The 21,989-nt window shown below is 43.8% G+C and overlaps 1 protein-coding gene across 2 annotated transcripts in view; it reads left to right on the top strand.

Annotated features, from left to right (window-relative positions):
* The first annotated feature begins 3,132 nt into the window (after positions 1 to 3,132).
* Positions 3,133 to 21,989, top strand: part of STAT3 (signal transducer and activator of transcription 3) — a 104,757-nt gene continuing 85,900 nt past the window's right edge. Inside the window, exon 1 of one of the 2 annotated variants that reach the window (XM_083146911.1) lies at positions 3,133 to 3,337. The gene's annotated coding sequence lies outside the window, so the exon portion shown is untranslated. The remainder of the gene's footprint in view (positions 3,338 to 21,989) is intronic. The other variant, XM_083146910.1, reaches the window with a different exon arrangement.

The raw sequence follows: 21,989 nt of genomic DNA, 5'->3' as shown, positions 1-21,989 counted from the left end.
CTACATCCTGCCCCAAATGTGCTTGGGAGCACACATCTCATCGTACTGCGCTGTCGCACCGTGTATGGGCAGCTGACATTGAAGGCAGAATAGGTGGGAAAAGTAGTTATCTACCATCAAATTCTATGTTTCTACTTCCTGAGATACCATAATTATTTCAGGTCAGTGAACTAGACAAGCTGAAAAAAAATACCCTCCAACATATAAAAGGTAGAAATCGGTACACATTAGCAAAGGGGCGTGTCCAATGGTAAATGGGGCATGTCCATGTGTTAAAGGGACATGTCCATGGGTAAACGGGTGTGTCCACACACCCCTTTCCCAATGTGTTCTCTACTGGGCATATATATATTTAAATTAACACTTCCCTTACATATTTACAAATGATTGCTCCACTCACCTCCCACCATGGATGCTGCACAGTGCATCACGAAAATTCAACTCTGTCTGCATCTGTCTTCAGCATCTCCAGCCCCTAAGTGCGGGACGGGCCGCGTAATGTCATGAGCACACGCTGCCAGGACTCGTCTCAATGCACTACTGGGAATGGAGTTTGACGGAGAGGGGCCAGAATCGGCAGAATCCCCGCCTGGGCTAATCAAGGAGAGAAGGAGGAGCCGCCTGAACCCTTCAGAATGCTGGTACTATAGGTACACTCTTATTTAGCCAGTAGAGACCGCTAAAAACAGTACTGTACCGCAATGATTTTCAACCTTTTCACCTTGCGGCACACTTAATAAGATTTTAAAATTGCCAAGGCACACCATGAGATCCCCACAGGGTAAAACACATTGGCCCCCACAGGGAAAAAAAACAATGCTATTGGCCCCCATATAAAAAACAATCACACTGGTCCCCACAGGTAACAAAAATTAAATACATTGGCCCTTTACATGAAAAGAAGAGACCAATAAATAACAGTTGAACTGGTGGCTGTAAACTGGTTTGTGCATCTCTAGATCTGAAGGCACACTTGAGAACAGCTCAAGGCACACTAGTGTGTAGGGTTACCACCCGTCCGGGATTACTCCGGACAGTCTGGTAATTAGACCAGGTGTCCGGAGTCCGGACGGGTGCCGTTCCCGGACTATACATAGTCCGGGAATGAGTCCCCCTCTCTGCCCGCCCCGGCCGCCCGGCTCCATCCGCTAGTTTTTAAAATGAGAGCATGGTTGAGGTGCGCTGCAGCGCTACGCTGTGCAGCGGCGCCGGGCGGGTGTGGGTTGCCATGATTGCTGAAGGCAGCAAGGAGGCGGGAACGATGCAGGGCAGGCGGGGGGCGCTCGCTGGGAGGAGGGAGGCGGACACTGAATGGACACACACACAGATAGTGTGTGTGTGTCACTGTCTGACTTCAACTCTTTTAATCTCCCGGCTCCTCCTCTGCATTTGGCGCGCTGCCTCAGGGTGACACAGCCAGCCTCGTCGCTCTCTCTCTGACTGTCAATGACCAAGGCAAGGCAGGCAGGCCAAGGTGAGGTTAGGACAGTCAGGAGCTCAGTCAGCAGCGGCTCCTCCAATCAGCCAGCCTCCTTCACCCTCAGCCACCCACCCTCCTAGGCTCAGAGTCCTGGCTTTACCATCCATCAGCTGCCAGAGAGTATAGAGCGCTCAGGTCAGCCACCCAGCCTCCAGGCTCCATCACCAGTCCACCACCGACCCTGGGCCTCTTAGAAGAAATATAAAGTATGTACTTACATCATTTATTTAAAAACAACAAATAGACTCCTTCATATATGATAAATACAATAGTTTATCACCTGAAGCTGTGTGGCATAATATGTAATGGGCATTATGGCATGTGATATACTATGGCATTTTGTACACTATGTAATGGGTGTGTGACGTGTAGTCGGCATTATGTTGAAAATTTTTGACGCGCGCCTATGGCGCACACTGTCTGTGTTATTCCTTCTTTACAAAAAACTTTTTCAGTCCTAGCATATTGTGTAATGGGCATTGCAGTGTACGTTGTAACATGTTATGACATCATGGTGTGGGGCATAACGTGTAATGGGTATTACTGTGTATGATGTAACATGTAATTGGCATTATGGTATGCAAAATCAAGAATGAAATTGAAGCAAAGATTAAAAAAAAAATCATCATAAGGCGGGTCAAAGGGCGGAGCTGGGGTGGGGCATGGGCGGGGCAGTGGGTGTGTCAAGGGACGGGCCACTGTCCGGGAATCTTTCAACAAAAAGGTGGTAACCCTACTAGTGTGCCACGGCACAGTGGTTGAAAAACACTGCTTTACCGGCTAAATTGGTACAGTTGGAGGGTATGAAAACATTACCTCTGCAGAAAATAAATCCATTCCACAAAATCAAGTTTTATAGCCAGAAGTTGCTCATTATCAATAGCATAATTACTTTCAGCTGGTAAAAATATCTAAATCCCCATACACATTAGAATTTAAAAGGTATTGCTCAGAACTGTTAACGACATTGACCATACACAGTATAGTCGATGTCGTCAATGATGCGCGCTCCAGTTAGCAATATTGAGCATACACACTGGCCGATGTTTGCAATATATTTTGTTGATATTGGTATTGTTCTTATCGTTAACAATATATACATCAGTGTGTGTACCCAGCATTAGTCACACAGAAAGGACATTACAGCATAGTGCCATCCTTTTAACTTTAGTCATACTTTGTGTTTGGAAATCATTCCAAATAATTGTGTTGCTCATTAGTGTAATAACATAAAAATCTGTCAATCCAGAGCGTCACCTACTGCTTACGTCACCTTCTTTTACATAATGGCGTATTTAACTTTCACGTCACGCTGCCAGGAATCCTCCTGATTTCCAGCAGGCTGTTCCTTTCTGTGACGCCCCGCCCTATGCGGATCATGTTCCTTCCTCATTCTGCTCATGAGAAGGAGGGAGGGTAACTATACTTTTGGAACAGCCAAACTGCAAGGGGCGGCCTACGGCCAACAAGTGGGAGGGCTCATGAATAGTAAATTTAAGTGGGCCGGGCTTTACCTCTAAAAACGTATCAAGCAGCCAAGTAGGTGGGGAGTAATATTCATACATAGTTAACAGTCAAATTGAGAGCTGTCTTTTTAGAGAGAAGCGCTGCGTAACATTTGCTTACAGATGGACGCTAGGCGATTCACGGTCGCTGATTGGCAGAGAGGCCATAGCGAGTGGAACTTTGGGCGGATATTGCCGAAGCCCGGCGGTGATTGGCAGGTGTGGGCGGGTGCTGAGTGAGGTGGGTCAAGTACGCTTCCGGCCTTGGTGGCAGTAGCAACAGCGTAGAGACGGCAAGGCTGCGTCAGGCTGGTGCGAGATAACAAGTGGAAGTTGGTGGAGGCGGAGATAGGTGAGATCACCTGCTTTATTACATGTCTTACCAGGAGCATCCTCTCCGGCCACCTATGGGCTGTGTTTGTTTGTCGAGAGGCACATATGTGCTGAACATAGGGCATGTGCGACTGTGTTGTGATGCTCCTGTCCCCACTCACTAAAGTCTAGGAGCCACACTTGCATCTTGCTGTTATTTTCCCTACATTTGTACTACAATCCGTGTAGTTTGTGTGATCGAAACAGTAGTAGTGCAATGTAGTGCACTACTACTGCCTTGGGAAACCCTGTGACAACGCAAACAATTTCCTAGGCTCTGTATTTTTAGGTTTAGAATATTCACAAATCACTATCTGCAGTGTATTGCAAGAGATGCTAGGAATGCTAATGTATTGTTGTTACACTGTTTTATATGACCTAATCATTATGGGGCATATTAAGAAGTGAATGATATTCTTGTTATCACTCCTCAGTATGTTAAATTATGCCCTACCCTCTGACAGGTCATGCTGGGATGTGTAGACCCACGTATTGCCCATCTTTATTAGAGTCTAGACTGTCGGCTCCTAACAGTTGTGTTTGATAAATGAAAGGAGCTAACTGGCTTGCCCAGCATTTAACGTATGTATTGAGTGATAACAAGAATAAAATTTGTTATATCTGCCTCATTGAAGCAATGTATGTAGCACCGGGAAGGGTATCTGAGTCCTCTGTCAACAATGTCTAGGTCAGTGACTAGGTTGACACCTACAATGTTTGACATACTAGACAGAATGTTGTCACAAGCGACATGGTTGACACTCAAAAGGTCAACTAGTTCTTTGTTTCTTTTGTTTAACTGACTTCGTTCATACTTTACTATCCGATTGAGTATATATTATAAAAAATAAATAAACACCCGTTTAATTATAGACCGCTACTCATGAGATGCTGCTGAAAAGGCGTAGTCTGCTCCTTTAATACCAGAAATACAAGATACAGAAAATGGCAGCACTGAACATTGTATATCTACATGAGTGAATCAATTAAAAAGTTATATTTAATAGCACAATAAAAATGCAACAGCAGAAATCAAGATGAATGATGACTATGTGTATGTGCATACAACCAGTTAGGTAGACCGGTGACCTGCACTGAACCAGCGTAGTAGTCCCATGCGGTGGAGTCCAATTGGATGGTATTACCAAGGCCAGGACCTCACCAGATTGTGACTGTTGTGTCCAGGTAAAGTAAGTCCATGGCTCCCACAAACAGTGGGACTCTGGGTGCTATGGCACTGTCGGCCTGCCTCCTCTGACGGGCACACAGCTGTTCAGAGGATGCTTCAATATCTGGGAGGAGCATGATCCACTCTGCTCCATGCGCAAAGTCATATCATGTTGTCATATTGCATGACGAGAGTTGGAGCTCAAGGCGTCCACATGGAGGATTTCGTTGTAAATGCAGTCTCAAGGTGAGAACTGTGTGGGGGCAGGTGGCTACCTACACAGCTGGAATGACACATGAAGTAGCTGTAGTATATTTGTGATTCTGGCTTTTTCGATGTATTGTGTACTGTGATCAGATAGTAGCCATCCAGACAATGTGAAATCCCACCCTATGCATGCCTGCCAGCTGCTTGCGAAATCACACCGGCTGGTGTCTTGCTGCAAATCCATTAACAACTCACTCGCCATCGAATGATTTTCCCAGTGTGTGCAGTCTGTACGTATCCCAGAACCTTATCTGCCAGTGTGATAGAATTAGGCTGATGGAGGCCGGAACTGATGTCAGACCCTTCCTGAAAATCTCTGGCACATCGGAATTTCCCTGACACTCCCAGAAAATGGCTGGGTGACACCTACAAATGTCAGCTTTCTGTCAATCAACTTGCGGAAGGCTAGAAATCGGAATAGACGCTGCATTTTTAGGCTGAATGCCTATGATCCATATGCGCGCACAGTTGTTCGATAATCGGCCACTGTGTAAATTCGCATAGCAGTGATTAGGTCTGAATAACGCCCTTTGGGGCAGATTTATTAAGCTAGGAGAAGAGATAAACTGGAGATAAAGCGGAGAAAAGGTAAAAGGAGATAAAGCACCAGCCAATCAGCTGTGTTTGAAAAAGACAGTTGGGAGTTGATTGGCTGGTGCTTTATCTCCTTTTACCTTTTCTCCGCTTTATCTCCAGTTTATCTCTTCTCCAAGCTTAATAAATCTGCCCCTTTATGTGGTTCTAGATTTCAAAAAATGTTTTATGTGAATCGGTCTTAAATGTATTTTATGTGGATTTGGCTTGTTTTAGTGTTTGTGTTGGCACTTGTACGAAAAATGGGACTCTGCCTTGTACCAGTTAGGGCACACCATTTTTGCGTTCACACATCATATCGGCTCTTAATTCTGTGCGCTAATCTCATTTTAGTAATGCAAGTTCCTCAAACTTTTATTTGCGAATGTTCCCTAGTAAGTACCTATTACAGACTTACTATATTACATCTAGAATGTGGTATGACAATTTACTGAGTGACTGTCTGTCTGTGATTACAGCCAATTTTGCAGATAATTTGGAAGCTTTTGTGGCCTATTGTCTATAGTGGAGAAGACATGTAATGGTGACTGCAGTTTGCATGTTTGTGCAGTCATTTGCCAACCCATTGGGTGCCAGGTCACATCGGTCCACAATTGGTAAGGGTCACTTTGTCAACATGCTAGGAATTATTTTATATTATTTGGTCTGCAGTGCTGTAGATGATAAATAGAAAACATATGTCTTAATAATAATAAGAAATGCAGACAACAAATACATTCAGTAACGCAGCATCATGTAATGACTTATCAATAACAGTGGAGGCTAGTGGCTAATGTAATAGAACATGGGATTGTGTCTCGCAGCTACTATAGTAAATAATCATATAAATCCACACAACGTTTTCTTCTGTCTGGAATCACTATGGACAGAGAAAGCATTCGAGAGGCCTTTTGGCAAATAGTTAAGGTATTCTGGAAATCTGTGTTCTGAATGCTGATTGATAAACAAGAGCCTTGGAGACTAAAGTTACAAATCTCTTACTTTAAGTACCATGTATTTAAGGATGGGAAGTCCTTTTTAATGATCACATTCGATTTGAAATCAAGCCAACGTCTGTGATCATGTGCTGGTCCAAGCATCTGCAGGATCCATTGCACAGGTGCTGGATCTGGCTTTCTCTTCTCTTGGTATGGGTAGTGGCTGCCCCCCTACCTAAAACTGAGAGGAACCACCACTGCAGTTGTTATATAGCATGGTCGTAGGAAAAAAGCTTAATATTAGAGACTTGTTCTCTTGAGCAATTGTCCAAAAATTAAGCACCCCCCAGAAAGTTGTAAAGAAAAATAAATAAATATTATATATATATATCTATCCATGCATTAGGAAGCCAGCAACATCTTAGTGCAAAAATATCAAAAGTTTTATTTATATTGAAAAAAGGCATAAGTGCAATCAAACAAATATTAAAAACATGAAGGGGCATATACTTAGCATGTCGATATCAGTAACAGACAGCATAGTGCAAGTACAGCCAGTACCCCTCCGGGCAAACATTCATGGCGCCGACAGCTGTTTCGGTGCGTGTCCCGCACCTTCGTCATGGGCCCATGACGAAGGTGCGGGACACGCACCGAAACAGCTGTCGGCGCCATGAATGTTTGCCCGGAGGGGTACTGGCTGTACTTGCACTATGCTGTCTGTTACTGATATCGACATGCTAAGTATATGCCCCTTCATGTTTTTAATATTTGTTTGATTGCACTTATGCCTTTTTTCAATATAAATAAAACTCTTTTGATATTTTTGCACTAAGATGTTGCTGGCTTCCTAATGCATGGATGCATTATTACATATATGAGCCTTGGCACTCTGAACTTATTTTAGTTAGTGTGTGCAGTTTTGGCCTCATGGTGTGTGTATGTGTATATATATATATATATATATATATATATATATATATATATATATATATATATATATATATATATATATATATATATATATATATATATATATATATATATATATATATATATATATATTTTGTTAAATGATCACAAATTTATATGTAAATGTCTATGCCGTAATTAATAGAAAGTTATTACTTTTTCTGGTATAGTTTCTACATCTGTTACATTATTGTCTGCTTGTGATCCCTTCCCAGTTTGCAATGGTTTTAATAAAGAGAATGAATGTGATGTGTGGCCAGTTACTTGATTTTCTTATTACTACAAACACACCTGTTCATGCTATGGATACTAATAGGATGGGCAATAAACCTACCGTGCATCCGAAAAATATTCAGTGCTTCACTTTTTACATATGTTCTGGTACAGCCTTATACCAAAATGGATAAAAAAAAAATTCTACACACAATAATCCTTAATGATCATTTTTGTTTTTGCAAGCTTATTTAAAATTAAAAAATTAAAGTTGCCCATACACTGGTGCAATATGGCCTTTTTTTTCATGAGATTGCTACGGATCTCTAGAAAATGGGCACATTGCAGGTGGTTTTGGCACGCTTGTGATGGGTGCTCCCATGTGCCTCACATCTCAATTGCAGATCTCACTGGCTGCCACAAAGATTTGTCTCGGCCTTTCAGCCCTAATAGGATCGCATGAGATACAGTGCATGCAAAAGGAACGCATACAATGGGGATATCCAATGCTCCGCCGCTATTTCTGCTTGGGGAAATAGCGGCGGGTCCCTATTCAATGCTGTCTTTACCAAGAACGAGTCCGACTTTAGAAGCTGTCAGGCCCGTTCTGCCGATATCGGCCGTCGATTGTCGTGATCCTGGCCGCAGATCGACAATCCACGGCCATTTACACAGACACACCCACTTTTCACTGATCGGCAGGCAGGACATTGGCTGTCGGGAGGGATCTTTAGAAATCACGGTGCATGTCAGCACAAACCAACCATTAAGTCAAAGGACTTGTCTGTAGACTTCCAAGACGGTATTGTCTTGGGGCACAAATGTGGGGAAGTGTACAGAAAAGTATCTGCTCCTTTTGAAGGTTCCAATGAGCACATTGGCCACAGTGGGGAGAAGGGACCTAATCAGAGAGGTGACCAAGAAAACCGATGGTAACTCTGTCATAGCTACAGTAATCCTTTGTGAAGAGGGGAGAACCTTCCAATCGGCTCAGCCATCTATGCAGCAATCAGGCCTGTATGGTTTAGTGCCCAGACAGAAGTCATTCCTTCTAAAAAGCACATGGCACCCCACCTGGAGTTTTCCAAAATGCACCTGAAGGACTCTCCGATCATGATAAAATTCTCTTGTGTGGAGACAAAAGATTTAACTCTTTGGCGTGAATGCCAGGTGTCCTGTTTGGAGGAAACCAGGCACTGTCAATTACCAGGCCAATACCATCCCAACAGTGAAGCATGGTGGTGGTGGCAGCATCATGCTGTGAGGATGTTTTTTTCAGCAGCAGGAACTTGGAGAACGGTCACAATAGAGGAAAAGATGAATGCTGCAAAGTACAGAGACCTCCTGGATGAAAACCTGCCCCAGAGCGCTCTTGACCTCAGACTGGGACGACTGTTCATCTTTCAGCAGGACAACGACCCTAAGCACACATAGCAAAGATATCAAATGAGTGGTTTCGGGACAACTCTGTGAATGTCCTTAAGTGGCAAAACCAAAGTCCAGACTTGAATCTGATTTGAACATCTCTGGAGAGATCTGAAAAGGGCTGTGCAGTTAAAATTCCCCCTCCAACCTAATGGAGCTTGGAGGTGCTGGAAAGAGGAAACTACAAAACTGCCCAAAGATAGGTGTGCTAACCTTGTGGCATCATATTCAAAAAGACTGCTGCCAAAGGTGCACCAACAATGTATAAAGCAAAGGTGGTGAATACTTATGTACATGCAATTCACTTTTTCACTGGAAAAAGTAAAGTGCTTTGAATACTTTCTGGATGCACTGTTATGCATTGATTTATTAATTGTTTACACTTAAATGCCTCTGAAGAAATGGGCAGTATACCTAGACGAAGAAATTTAACAATTTATCTACAGTGTTAATCCTGTGAAAGACATTGGATTTATTACTACCGCTTACAGCCACCTACAGTGGTTGGAACTTACATACTGCGGGAACAACAGCTTTTTCATTGCTGAATTTCCAGTGTTTTGTGTGCAGCCACCTGACCCCTACGCTGTTGTTTGGCATCACCCTATCTTCTTGTGGGCAGAGAACAGACCAGCTAATGATGATCTGTGTACAACCACTGCTATTAACACTGGTAGTATTAGCAATTAGCCTATTGTGGTGAGTAGACTGATGCTCTCCTTGCCGGTAGTCAGTGAGCAGAGTGAATATATATTCTGTCTTCAAAGTCATCTTGAGAGAATTTTTATCGCCAAGGGGATTGTGTACAGGCCACCAAAGAGAATCTAAGGTTAATAATTGTTGACTAAGGCAGCAGCAAAGTATCCAAAATTGTTAATAAATCTATAACTTTAGATGGGTTTAGTAGCGTCAATGGGTTTGCGTGTCCAATGGGCTAGAAAATTGTATAGCTCTGGGTGGGAGCCCACAAATCTGAAACTGAATTGCACGTTTTGGGCCGTATTCAATGTGGCTGGAGAGGGGGTTACATGGTGGGGATCACCGAAAACCAGCGATCCTCGCCATTTAACCCCCGCGTCGGCCACTCACCCTATTCTACTGTCGCAGAATGTTCACCCAAACAATGAGGCTCGCAGCTAATGCAGGGAGCCTGCTTCAGATAGCCTCGCTGTTTTAGCGGCTGCACACCCCAGTTTCCCCTTGCTACGAAAACCTAGCGAGGGGGAAATGGCATGTGCAGGAGGTCAGTTGAATACATTATAATGGCATGCGACCGATGCGATGCCCGCGATTTTACATAGAAATGCATGTTAAAATGTAAATCGCGTCGGTCGCATCGCATGCTACCAAAAATCACATGCGATGCGATTACCGCGATTTTACATGGGGAACAATGTTAAATGGCCCAATTGACCCGATTTTACTTAGGGAACAATGTTAAATGGCCCACAGAGCCCAAATAGCCACCCTCATGTGTGAAATTGCCCCCCCAATTGTTAACGCCACCCCACGATCAACGTGAACCCGAAGCGTGGCGAGCGCAGCGGTACGCGTCCTCTGACCTTTTCATACCCCCACTATCCACGTCGGCGTGGAGTTGAGAATAGAAAGTGTGAAAGTGTGACCGAGCCCGAATTGTGGCGAGCGGACGCGGATACCTGTGAAGGTATCCGCGTCCCCTCGCAGGGCTCGCCATGCTTCGGGCTCGGTGGCTCGTTGCGCTCGCCACACTTTCTATTCTCAACTCCACGCCGACGTGGATAGTGGGGGTATGAAAAGGTCGGAGGACGCGTACCGCTGCGCTCGCCACGCTTCGGGTTCACGTTGATCGTGGGGTGGCGTTAACAATTGGGGGGGCCATTTCACACTTCAGGGTGCCTATTTGGGCTCTGTGGGCCATTTAACATTGTTCCCTATGTAAAATCGGGTCAATTGGCCCATTTAACATTGTTCCCTATGTAAAATCGCGGTAATCGCGTCGGTCACATCGCATGCGATTTGTTTGGTCGCATGTGATGTGACCGACGCGATTTTTTTACCTTGCGATGCCCAAGATCCAAATCTTGGGCGCTGTTTTAGATATGATTTTTATTTAATTTCTTTTCATACTAAATAGGGGTTTAAATATTCGTGACGTATATTACTTTTTAAAAAAAAAATTTTAAACCGGTATTTAAATAAATTCTGTCTGTAATAAAAAAAAATTATTTTTTTTTTTGGCGCACCTAATCTCCTGTCAGAAGTGACTGGGAGATCAGAGGCACAATTCAAATGAGTTGGGCGGACAGACTGTCACGGTCAGCCATTGGCGAAAACAATTAAATACCTCCCTGTACATTTATTTACGTCCACTCTTAAGAGAGGGCTTAGCCATGCTAAAGTTCCGAGTTATCACACATTTTCGCTCATCGCCCTAGGGGGCTGTGAGCTAAAATGCTGCTCCTGTCTCTACAGACCAACAATTGAATGTTCCGTTAGGCGCTAACTAGTGGTAGCAGCACAACAAAATTTCTCCCATATTAAGTTACAGCTATAATGTGTTTTTTTTTTTTTGTGTGTTTCAGCAACCCAGTTTCACATAGCTGCATCAATATTGATTGTAAGGGCTTAGGGTGCTTGGATCTTCAGTGACAGCAACTTATACCCCTTTCACACCAAGAAGGAAATTGCTGGGTTAAAGCTTTTCAACCCGGTTTTTTTTCTGAGGGGTGACAGGGTTAACCCGGGTGTTAAATTCTGTCTCACCGACCCTGGTCAAGAGCTAGATAGGTGAGCTGGGATTTAAGACCCAGGTTGACCCTTTCACACCACAGTAAAACCCGGGTTTTTCAGCATATTTCCTGATTCAAAAGCAACCCAGTAATTTGCTTATGGTGTGAATTGGGTTCAGACTGCACCCAGTAAAATGAGCCGGCACTCAAAAGTTCCGGGTAAATGTTGGGTGGGTGGTGAGAAAGGGGTTTTACTGTTTCTGATTGAATTGCGCAACTTGTTTCTATGTGGTTTTTTTGCAAAAATATGCGTGGAAAATCTCAGGACTTAACAGCCTGCAGGACTGGGATCAGCCCCATAGTGGAGGCAGATGTTTTGTAAGCTGACTCCTTCATTGCTATGTGATCTGTGATTGCCATTTTGTTGAGATTTAATAACCTGCAGTGGATGGGACTAAGCTGCTGTTCTTTTTATAAAGCCAAACGCTTTATGCTTTAATTTATAATAATGCTAAATCGCAATCACAATTATCCCTTGCTATTTTGTTCTGTCTAGACCAACTGCTTTCTTTTAGTAGACATCAGTTTTTGTAAACCACAGCTAAGTGATCTGGTAAAGGACCATAACTGATGTTATTTAAAGTATTTGTAAAGCAAAATAAATGGAGCGTTTTCAGTTGTGCACACTGCTTGAGTTACAAGGACATGTGGATGTTCCTATTCCCTGCAGGCAGCATTGCTTTCTAGATTGAACTGACCCAGTACATCATCTTTACAACCATGTGTCTAAGAATTGCTGAGCTAAGGCTTAGGAGTGGCTTTGTGTAGTCTGGATGAAGCTTTAATGTAATCACACGTAGCTGTAGAAACTCCATGTGCCAAGAGACAAAGCCCCATTCATTACTGCCCAATTTACAAATGGTTGAATTGTAATGTGAATGTTGTCAATATAAGTGTTCATTCAAGTACCCTGCGCCTAATTAGAGAGAGAATGGCAGATTATAGATTTGAAGGGCAAAATTTATATGTAATGCCTTGGTGTAAAAGGGGTATAAGTGGCATTCTTCAGGACATCTTATAACATCCAGACACCCTTGTTAAATAGCAATATACTTTGGAAGGGTGATAGTAGATGAAGATAGGATATCTGTCTCTCCTTCAAGTTCATAGAAAACTGTGTGTCCTACAAACAATGACATTTGATAACTGGTGCATATAAAGATTTCTTTATGGCTAACATTCTTCCACTTCATGAGAACCAATTGAAGATATTCACCCTAATGCCACCAAGGACACTAAAAGAAACTGAGTACCATACACAGAATGCATGTATTATGTATCAATACATGTTGAGGTCTGTTCAGCATGCTGCCAGCCAGATAAATGCCCTTCAGGAACTCTCGTTTTGACCTCCGCTGCAGTCTGTTAGGGTTAAAGGGTGAACAGACTACTAAGAAATTAAACTCCCATACCAGATGTTACACAGTGAAAAGTTGGGGTCCTACTACACTGTTTCTGGGTCCCTTCACATATTTAGCTTAAAAAAGGGCAGAAGAAAGAGTGAGAGACAAAGAGGGTGTTGGGGAAAGAGAGAGCGAAAAGGGAGTTGGAAAAAGGGAGAAGAGGGTAGTCGGGGATAGGTTTTCCAAAGAGGGAATGAGAGAACAAAGAGATGGTGTCGAAGAAAGGCGGTGCGAGCAGTAATAAGAATGTCAGAGAAGAGGACAGGAGCAAGAGAGTGAGTGTCAGGAATGGGATGGTAAGGTGACGGGTTGTAGCGACCGAGTAAAATGATGGGGGGGGGGGGGGAGAAGGGTTGAAATGACAGGAGGTGAGGTGATGGTGGGAGGAAGAGGAGAGTGAAGAGAGGCGGCAGGTCTCATTCTTACTAGCATCGTCAGGCCTCCTGTACACCAGCGCCGGGCTCTCTTGCTCCCCTGCAATGTGGTCTCAATCTCCCAGCACCAGCTGTTGCTCAAAATCTCCCAGTGCCATCCATCATCCATCTCTGTGCTGCCTGTCTGGTTCAGCACAGCATGTCTCTGGAGATCCAGTGGGTAGTGTTCATTCTAGCACCCGCCAACTTTGAAAACCCATGCAGTTCCTCTTCCCTGACTGGGGTGTAGCTGTCTGCTTTGGTGCTTCTAGCACAGGTCTGGTTTGCATATCAGTGCTGATATACAGACCACACTGTGCTAGAAGCACTACAGCAGACAGCGACACCCCAGTCAGGGAAGAGGAACTGCATGGGTTTTCAAAGTTGGCAGGTGCTAGAACGAACACTGGTGGGTATTAGTGATCACTGGTTCCGTAACTGTAAGTAGCCGATACCTGCATGGACACAGAGGCTATGGGGAGAATTATGTTGTTGATCACACGAGCTGTGCACCCAATCTCCCATTCTAATTTATTATAGGGGGTTGAAGTTCAAATGAGTGTTGTTTTTTTCGTTCGACTGATCACAATTAGAGATTCATCTGCGAATAGCAGCTAAACTCTGTTATATCAACGGACTTTGCACACCTTTTTCTTGTGCCTCAAGTGACTGCGAGCAGAAATGTTACACCCTCAGATAATGCACATCTATTTTTGGGGCCCCCTACTGTTAGCCACAGGGAATAATTGAATCCCTCCCCATGGGACGATTCAAATGTTTGGTGCCCCCCTGCTGGGAATCTGTTGGAAACTAAATTTGTTGCTTTGGTCAGATGCCCATTAGCTGTGCCATACACGCAGGAGGTGCAACAATTTTTTAAAATTTTTTAACCTAATGTCTGTACCTTGGGTGCCCAAACTAGGACTTCAGATACTCAGTGAATAACTTTATACAGGTGTAATGGCTTTACAGAGCTTTCAGATGCATGGTGTCATATCAATTGTTATATTGTGCCCGATCTCCCGTCCAAAGCAACATGAAATTGTGGGGCGATATGCAGTTGATTACCTTTTTTTCCCCGCACTCATTAAGGCAGGGCTCAACAAATTTATTTAAAATCTAGGAGCCAGACAAATTAATAGGGACAGTGCACGCATCAAAAATGTACACACGCCATAGTGCCCATTACATATACCACACGCCGTAATGTCCATTACACATTATACCAAACATCGTAATGCTAATTACATATAAAACCACATGCTGAAATTACATATTATGCCACATAAGTTCCGCTTACCTACATGGTTGTTGCTATGGGTTTCATTCTTGATGCCAGGGGTTAACATGCTCATTGTGGGGGAGGTTGATGACCGCACCCCCATGCGGCCAAGACCAGATTCGACCACAGATCCCCCCCCCCCCCAGCATTAAGGTCTATCTTAATAGATGTTCTGCAAAAAGTCCCAGTTTAATGAAGTGTCTGCAGCCGGATGCGCCTGAACAGAGCTACATTTATATAGCTCCGTTGGGTGCCCTGTAGTGGCTGCTGGCCATTCAAACATTTACATATGGCCCATTGGCTGCTAATGGGCATCTGATCGGACAACAATTGAATTTCTCTGATAAAGCATGGGGCCACAGAAATGTTTAATTGCTCCCTATGTTTTTCAGGCTCCGCCAGTCCCACTGACTCCATCAGTCATGTCATCTGCATTGTACCTGGTATACATTAGTGGCATCCTGCCATATCATGATGTCAGTACATTGTTTTTATCAAACAACTTTATTGCAAACAACATTTTATGTTTACAGCTTACTGAGCCAACCTGAATTAGGGCCTTTGTGTGTACTACCCTGTGTGAAGAGATTATGCTATAAGAGAAAATTCCTAGGTTGACAGTCACTAGGTCAACCACTAATAGTGATCACCTTGAAATGGTCGACATACCATTGGTCGAAATGGACAGGACAAATCCTTTAAAGTTTTTTTTGTTGTAAATGTCGACATTGACATCGAATTAGTGTACCGCGTCCCCTCACATAGCTTGCTGTGCTCGCCATGCTTCTGACGCAGTGCCTCGCTGCGCTATTATATTCTCACACTATGCCCACTTGGACAGTAAAGTATGAACCAAGCTGTTCTACACCAAAAAAAAGAAAAACCTCATGTCTACCATGCTTGTGTCTGCCTGTCAATGACAACCTATGGTATGTCGACCTAGTGACTGTCAACCAAGGGATCACATGCCGTGTGGCGGGGAAGAACTTCTTTCTCCAAGTAGAAAATTCATACAGTAAGTGGTTTCCTGTGATGTATAACACGCCCCCTTTTTTTTCTTTCAAGTACTGTATCATCCAAGTTTACATTCATCATTTGGAATAGTTTGCATACAGGAAGGGAGTGTGTTGTGCTGCTAGAGGATGGCTTCCTCTGTAAATGAGGATGGGGAGATGCTGTACATATTTATACTCTATTGGCTGATTACATATCTGGTGTTCCATCGCTCTGATGTTGGATGCCTTTCAACTATGAAGTAATGTTTTCTTAAATGAAATGATATTTAGGTGTTAATTTGGATTTTAATTTGTTATCTTATTTTTAAAGCATTATGCCTTCCAAGGTTTTTATGTTGGCAATGAATAATATAAAAAAAAATACTGATTGTGTAGCTATAGTTAGACTACATTATTATATTATGCTTGCTTATTAATAAAAAAAAATAAAAAATAAAAATAAAAAAAAGATTTTTATATATATATATATTTTTTTTTTTTCTTCTACAAGCAGGCTGCGCTAATCCTTAGTAAATCACTTCTTTCAAGTTTTTAGTACAGTGCAGCTCTCCTCCGAAATGACTGATTCCACGGTCCCAAGGTACATGCGAAGAAACAGGAGACAAGCGCACAATGTGTGCTTGTCTCCTGTTTCTTCGTATATATATATATATATATATTTTCACTTCTCTCGTAAAACTGCTAAACTTGACTAAATTAATAGTTGGGTTTAGCGGTTTGGGCACCCAAACAGGTAACTAGACACCGCCAGGAGCTGCAAGCTGAAATGCTGGTGCTAGAAGTTCTCACATGTGCGATGCAACAATTCAATTGCCCGACTATCCTACTTTATTTTTTTTTTTTTGAAAACACAACTTAAAACTTGAGGATTCACTGTTGCATATAAACAATTCTATTTTTGAGCCCAAATTAAAAATGTTAACATGAGTAAAGAGGCTAAACTGCAGACAGATTATTTCACAAAATTGCGATCTGGACACCCAAAAGCCCAACTTTTAATGGATTTCTGTTTGCAACCACAGGAGGTTGTAAGCAGAAATAACATTGCAATCTGACCCAATGGCAAAACAATTGAATAGCTCTCATCAGGCACCCATTACTTGTGGTTGCAAAAATATAATACTAATTTTCGTTTCTCTGTATTTAAATTGCAATGTTTTGTTTGGCTACATGTCAGGTCAAATATCAAAAATAAATAATTAAATAAAAACATTACAGGAAATCACACCCACAAATGTATTTTCCTCACTTACTTTACCACTTGGTTAGAAGCATATGGGGCATTTTAATTGTTTTTACTACGTCTTAGTTTTGTAAGCGCCTGTTGGAGCCCAAACAGCACTTTTCCCACGCCCATTATTTTAGTATAGTTTTTGATACTTTACCTGGCCAAATCTTAAGGACAACTGAATTGCACCAGTGGACACCCATTAATTATTGAATTGCCCCATAGTGTAAACTTTTTTTCTTCAAAAATACCTGTATTATATAAATATCTGTTAATAAAGTGCAGTTTTTTTTCTCTCCCCCTTTTGCATTCAGATAATCATCTTGTAAGCCATATGAAGCTCATAATTATTTATGTCTGTGGCTTTCAATAGACTTTACATTAAGTTATATGCTACGTTTCATACTTTTCTGATGCTTTGCAGGAAATTTCCCAACAACCACAGTATAATGTAGACCTTTTCAATATGGGAGACTTTAGCTACTTGAGCTGTTGTGGCTTGTATCTCTTATTTCAAACATGACATAGTTACATACATTGGTGTATGTTGTGTGGGCCGGTGCTAGGGTGATCGGTGCCCTTCAAACTATAGATTTGTGCCCTCCCATTCTTCACAAATGGAAAGCATGCACTGAAGACATGCACCAGATAAAGTGTATGGTATCATCAAAAGGAAGGGTTGTATCTACACCATCGGACTTAGACTTCAAATTACACTACACAGCAGCATAATCTTATTCATATTACAGTGCACTTGGTGCCCCTGCTTCATATTACACCACATAGTGGTGCCTCTTATGCTGGGCACACACCAAAACAATTTGGGCGCAATCCCATCAATCTGGATCCGATTCAGACCGATTGGATGCAGATTGGGTCAAAATCGTTTGGTTGGAGCCGATTCCGATCCCACCTGCTGCAGGTAGGATCTGTAAAAGATCCATTCATCTGAATACAGATGGGATTGGATCATATTTAAATCGTATGCTAATCAGATTGCACAATTTGCATTCAATCCAAATCCTTTTGTTGTGTATCCAGCATTATTCTTGTTACACTACACAGTAGTATCCTTATGTTACACCACACAGCAGTGTCCCTTTTATATACTTTTCCGACCATATTAGCCATATTATTTGCATAGTGCCCACAGGAGTAGTGCCCTGTATTCACCTAATTCCCACTGTAGTATTGCTCCCATGTGTGCACACTGCCCATGGTAATAGTGCTTTCATATTATACCACCCAGAGACGGCAGGGACATGATAGCAAAAGGAGGGAGGTTAATAGTAGCAGGTACCAGAAAATTGACATGGTTTCACGACCTGTCTCATGACACAGGGAAATACCCAGGGTAACAATGCGCACCCCCACCAAATCTGTTTTTCTTAGCTCCCATCTTCTCCCCTCACCCCATTAGCCACTGACTTTGCCTTCGGTTTTTCTTTTTCCTGGCTGCAATGGGTCCTGTGCTGTATGACAGGCTGGCTCAGCCCATACACACTGGGTGACTTTCATGTGAAAGAAGCTCAGTTTCCTAGTTTGAGCGGCTTTCAGCATGAAAGCCGCCCGTTGTGTATGGCCCGGCGATGAGCGGTGATGTGTGCTCCCGCATCATCACCAGGAAAGCCATTCATCTGCTGGTATTACCAGCAGAGGAGTGGCTTTGTGAACAGCTTTCCATAGCGCTGCGCCGGGACCGCTCCCCATGCCCAGAGCACATGGCCTTGTGATGAAGTATGGCACAAAATAATTGCTGCAGTACCACACACTGCACTATGGACCTTATTCTAGTTCACTCTTAGAGGCAAAATCCTTCTCAAATGGACAAAACCATGTGCACTGCAGGTGGGGCAGAAATAACATGTGCAGATAGAATTAAATTTGGGTGGGGTTTTTCTTCAAAATGAGATCTATATTGCAATGTAGAAATTAAGCAGTCAGTATTTTCCCTGCACAGAAACAAAATAACTCACCCAAATCTAATTCTATTTGCACCTGTTCTATCTGCCCCCCTGCAGTGCACATGGTTTTGAGAAGGAATATGCCTCTAAAAGTGAACTAGAATTAGGCCTTATGTAAGTATATGCACTATATCAGGGGTGGCCAAACCGGTCCTCAAGATCTACCAACGGTGCATGTTTTCCAGGCAACCTGTGGATCTATAGTAGGAATGTCACATTTTCAAACATGCTGCATTCATTCCTACTATAGATCCACAGGTTGCCTGGAAAACATGCACCGTTGGTAGATCTTGAGGACCGGTTTGGCCACCCCTGCATTATATCAACACTTGTGATACAAAATGGGTTGTTCTAAAGATCTCAGCGACTTCAAGCATGGTAATGTGACCTTTGCAATTTCACTGTTGGTGAAAATAGTTGTCAGCAAAGTGAAGGTGCTTTAAAGTCAGGGGGGGGGGGGGGAAACGATTTCAATACGCAATAAAAAAAAAAAGCTATATTTTTGCCAAGTCTTGACACTTAATGCCCCGTTTTAGGGCGGTATTCAGTGCCACCGGCGAGAGGTTTGTGCAGAGAGGATGGCTTGTTTTCTGTGAGGATCACCAAAAACAAGCCAACCTCTCTGTCAAATACCCTCGCTGGCCACTTGCCATATTCAACATTCCGGGAAAATCGACGAGGTTTGCCGCAAATGCAGTGAACCTGTTGCACTTTGTGGGTACACTCACTGTTTCCACCTCGCTGAAAAGAACCGGCGAGGTGGAAACAGCGAGTGAAGGGGGGTGAGTGGAATACTGACTCTGAGCTATCAGCACTGCTTGCCATCAGGGCAAGTTCATTCATGGGACCATAGCTCTTTAAGCATTAAGTGCTTTGTTGTGATCAGCAGTTCTTATACAATTTCTAAGCTACATTTACAAGTAAATTGTTCAAATGGGCAAACGGTTGTTTTCAGTATTTCCTTAACTGTTTTTTAAGGTTTTATGCCCTTACTACTATCAGTAAAACTATTATTCTGCAGGGATGCCACTGTTCATTTATAACCATAGGAACGCTGATTGCTACTGAAAATGTAGGTGGGTAGAAGGGTGTTTCCTGCATTAATATACACATCTTGTGAGAGGTGTGAGTGACCATAAATCACAGGGATAGAACATAGTGTTATTGGACATTCTTTGAATTATGTTTAACTGAAGTATGTGTTTGAACTTACGGTATGCTCTAGTTTGTCAATGTAACATCTTTCTTTACCAGTAACCTTCATTTCTCTATCATCCGGCAGGGGACACTGGCGTTCACGCTGGGTAATAGAGGTGGATGGCTGGGAACTGGCACACTGTAACTTTAAACAGCTGGCTCCTCCCCTCTAGTACCCACAATCCCCAGTTAGAAAAATTGTGCACTGGGAGCTGGCCACGCAGGAGTTTGTCTCCGTTCTAGCATCTCCTTTAGTGTTGTTTTTTCTAGCCTTTTCTCAAAGTTTCTGCTGCTGCAGCTTTGAGATACTTTTATTCTCCCTGCAAGGGAGCTTTGGCGCCGCTGGCTAGTCCAGCGCTCTGTCAGGGTCTCGTCAAAGACACCTGCCAGACTCCTGTGTTCCTGCGGTCCCCCTCCAAAGGGACCGTCAGACACGAACTGCCTGCCTGCCTGTCTGTCCTGCGTTCCGGCGGTGAAGACTCCTAATTGTAAGTACCCCTTCAGCGGGGCGTTCTGTGTGGCTTAGTCAGTGCGCGCGTGTGGACCTGTAGCGCTGCTACCGCCGAGTGCTGGGGGTTTTAACCCTCTCTGGGCGGGAGGCGGCCGTGGGGAGACACGCTGAATAGCGCTGCCAGAAGCAGCTCAGGCGCGGTACCGCACGCGGCGGGCGCCATTTTTAAAAATCAATGCCGCGGGTGAGGGGGGCTTTGGGGCAGTGGAATATGCTTTAAGGCTGTAATGCTTTATGCTGTGCTGAATACTGCTGTTTACAGCTTTATTCTAAAGCGCTGTTTCTGCTTGTCACCTTTTTCCCTTAGGTGCACACAGCAGTGGGACTGTTAACCCTTGGTTCCCCTTGATATAGCTGTATAGCTTTGAGTAAGGGGGAGGGTGGTTTGCTTACAAGGAGGCAGTGCTTCCCTCTGGTGCCCACAGTCCCTTTGCCCCTACACCTCCTCTGTGTTATCTCTGTGTGTGTGTGTGTGGGTTCATTTGTTACAAAATGACTGGCAAGGCTTCCACAAAAGCCTCTCAAAAGGCTTTTTGCTGCATCTCCTGCGGTGCAAAATTCTCTCAGACATCTGCGGAGGGCAAGGCTACTAAATGTGAGGCATGCCGGGGTATAGCTGGCCCTCAGCATGAGTCTTCTAGCGCGCCCCCTGCGTGGGCTTCCTCATTGGTGGGCGCTATGTCTCAATTGTCCTCTGAACTGGCGGAGTCCAGGGTGGCTCAGCCAGCGTGGGTCTCTTCTTTAACTAGATCCATGGATTCGTTTGTTTCCTCGATGTCTGCCCCTGCCATTCAGCAAAGGCGTCCAAAACGGCCGTTGTTACAATGCCAGGACTCTGACGAGTCGGGAGATGATCCGGGGTATTTGGCTGACGACCTGGACCCGGATTTGGATGACGACCAGGGGGTTCCGCAGGCAACGGATCCAGAACCAGCCCCGGCTGGGGTGGAGGCTCTGATAGTTGCTGTGAAGCGGGTCCTTAACTTCCCGGAGGAGCCTGAGCCTGTGTCCCAGGATTTAGAGCTCTTTGAGGTACGTCCTAAACAGCTGGTTGTCTTTCCTTTTCCAAAGCAGGAGCAGCTGAATTCCGCATGGTTGAACCCGGATAAAAGGTTCCAGGTTCCAAAGAAGTTTCTTTCATTATATCCTTTTCAGCCGTCTGCACTTGCGCAGTGGGTGACGCCTCCGCCTGTGGATGCTTCATTCTCGCGCCTATCCAAGAAGACTGCCCTGCCGGTCCCGGGGGCTACCACCTTAAAGGACCCTGCAGATAGGAAGCTGGAGAATACAC

This window comes from Crinia signifera, chromosome 6, assembly GCF_055691185.1.
Source record: "Crinia signifera chromosome 6, ASM5569118v1, whole genome shotgun sequence".
Taxonomy (NCBI): domain Eukaryota; kingdom Metazoa; phylum Chordata; class Amphibia; order Anura; family Myobatrachidae; genus Crinia; species Crinia signifera.
Note: the sequence above shows the minus strand (reverse complement) of the source record. Positions and strands in the feature narration are given on the sequence as shown.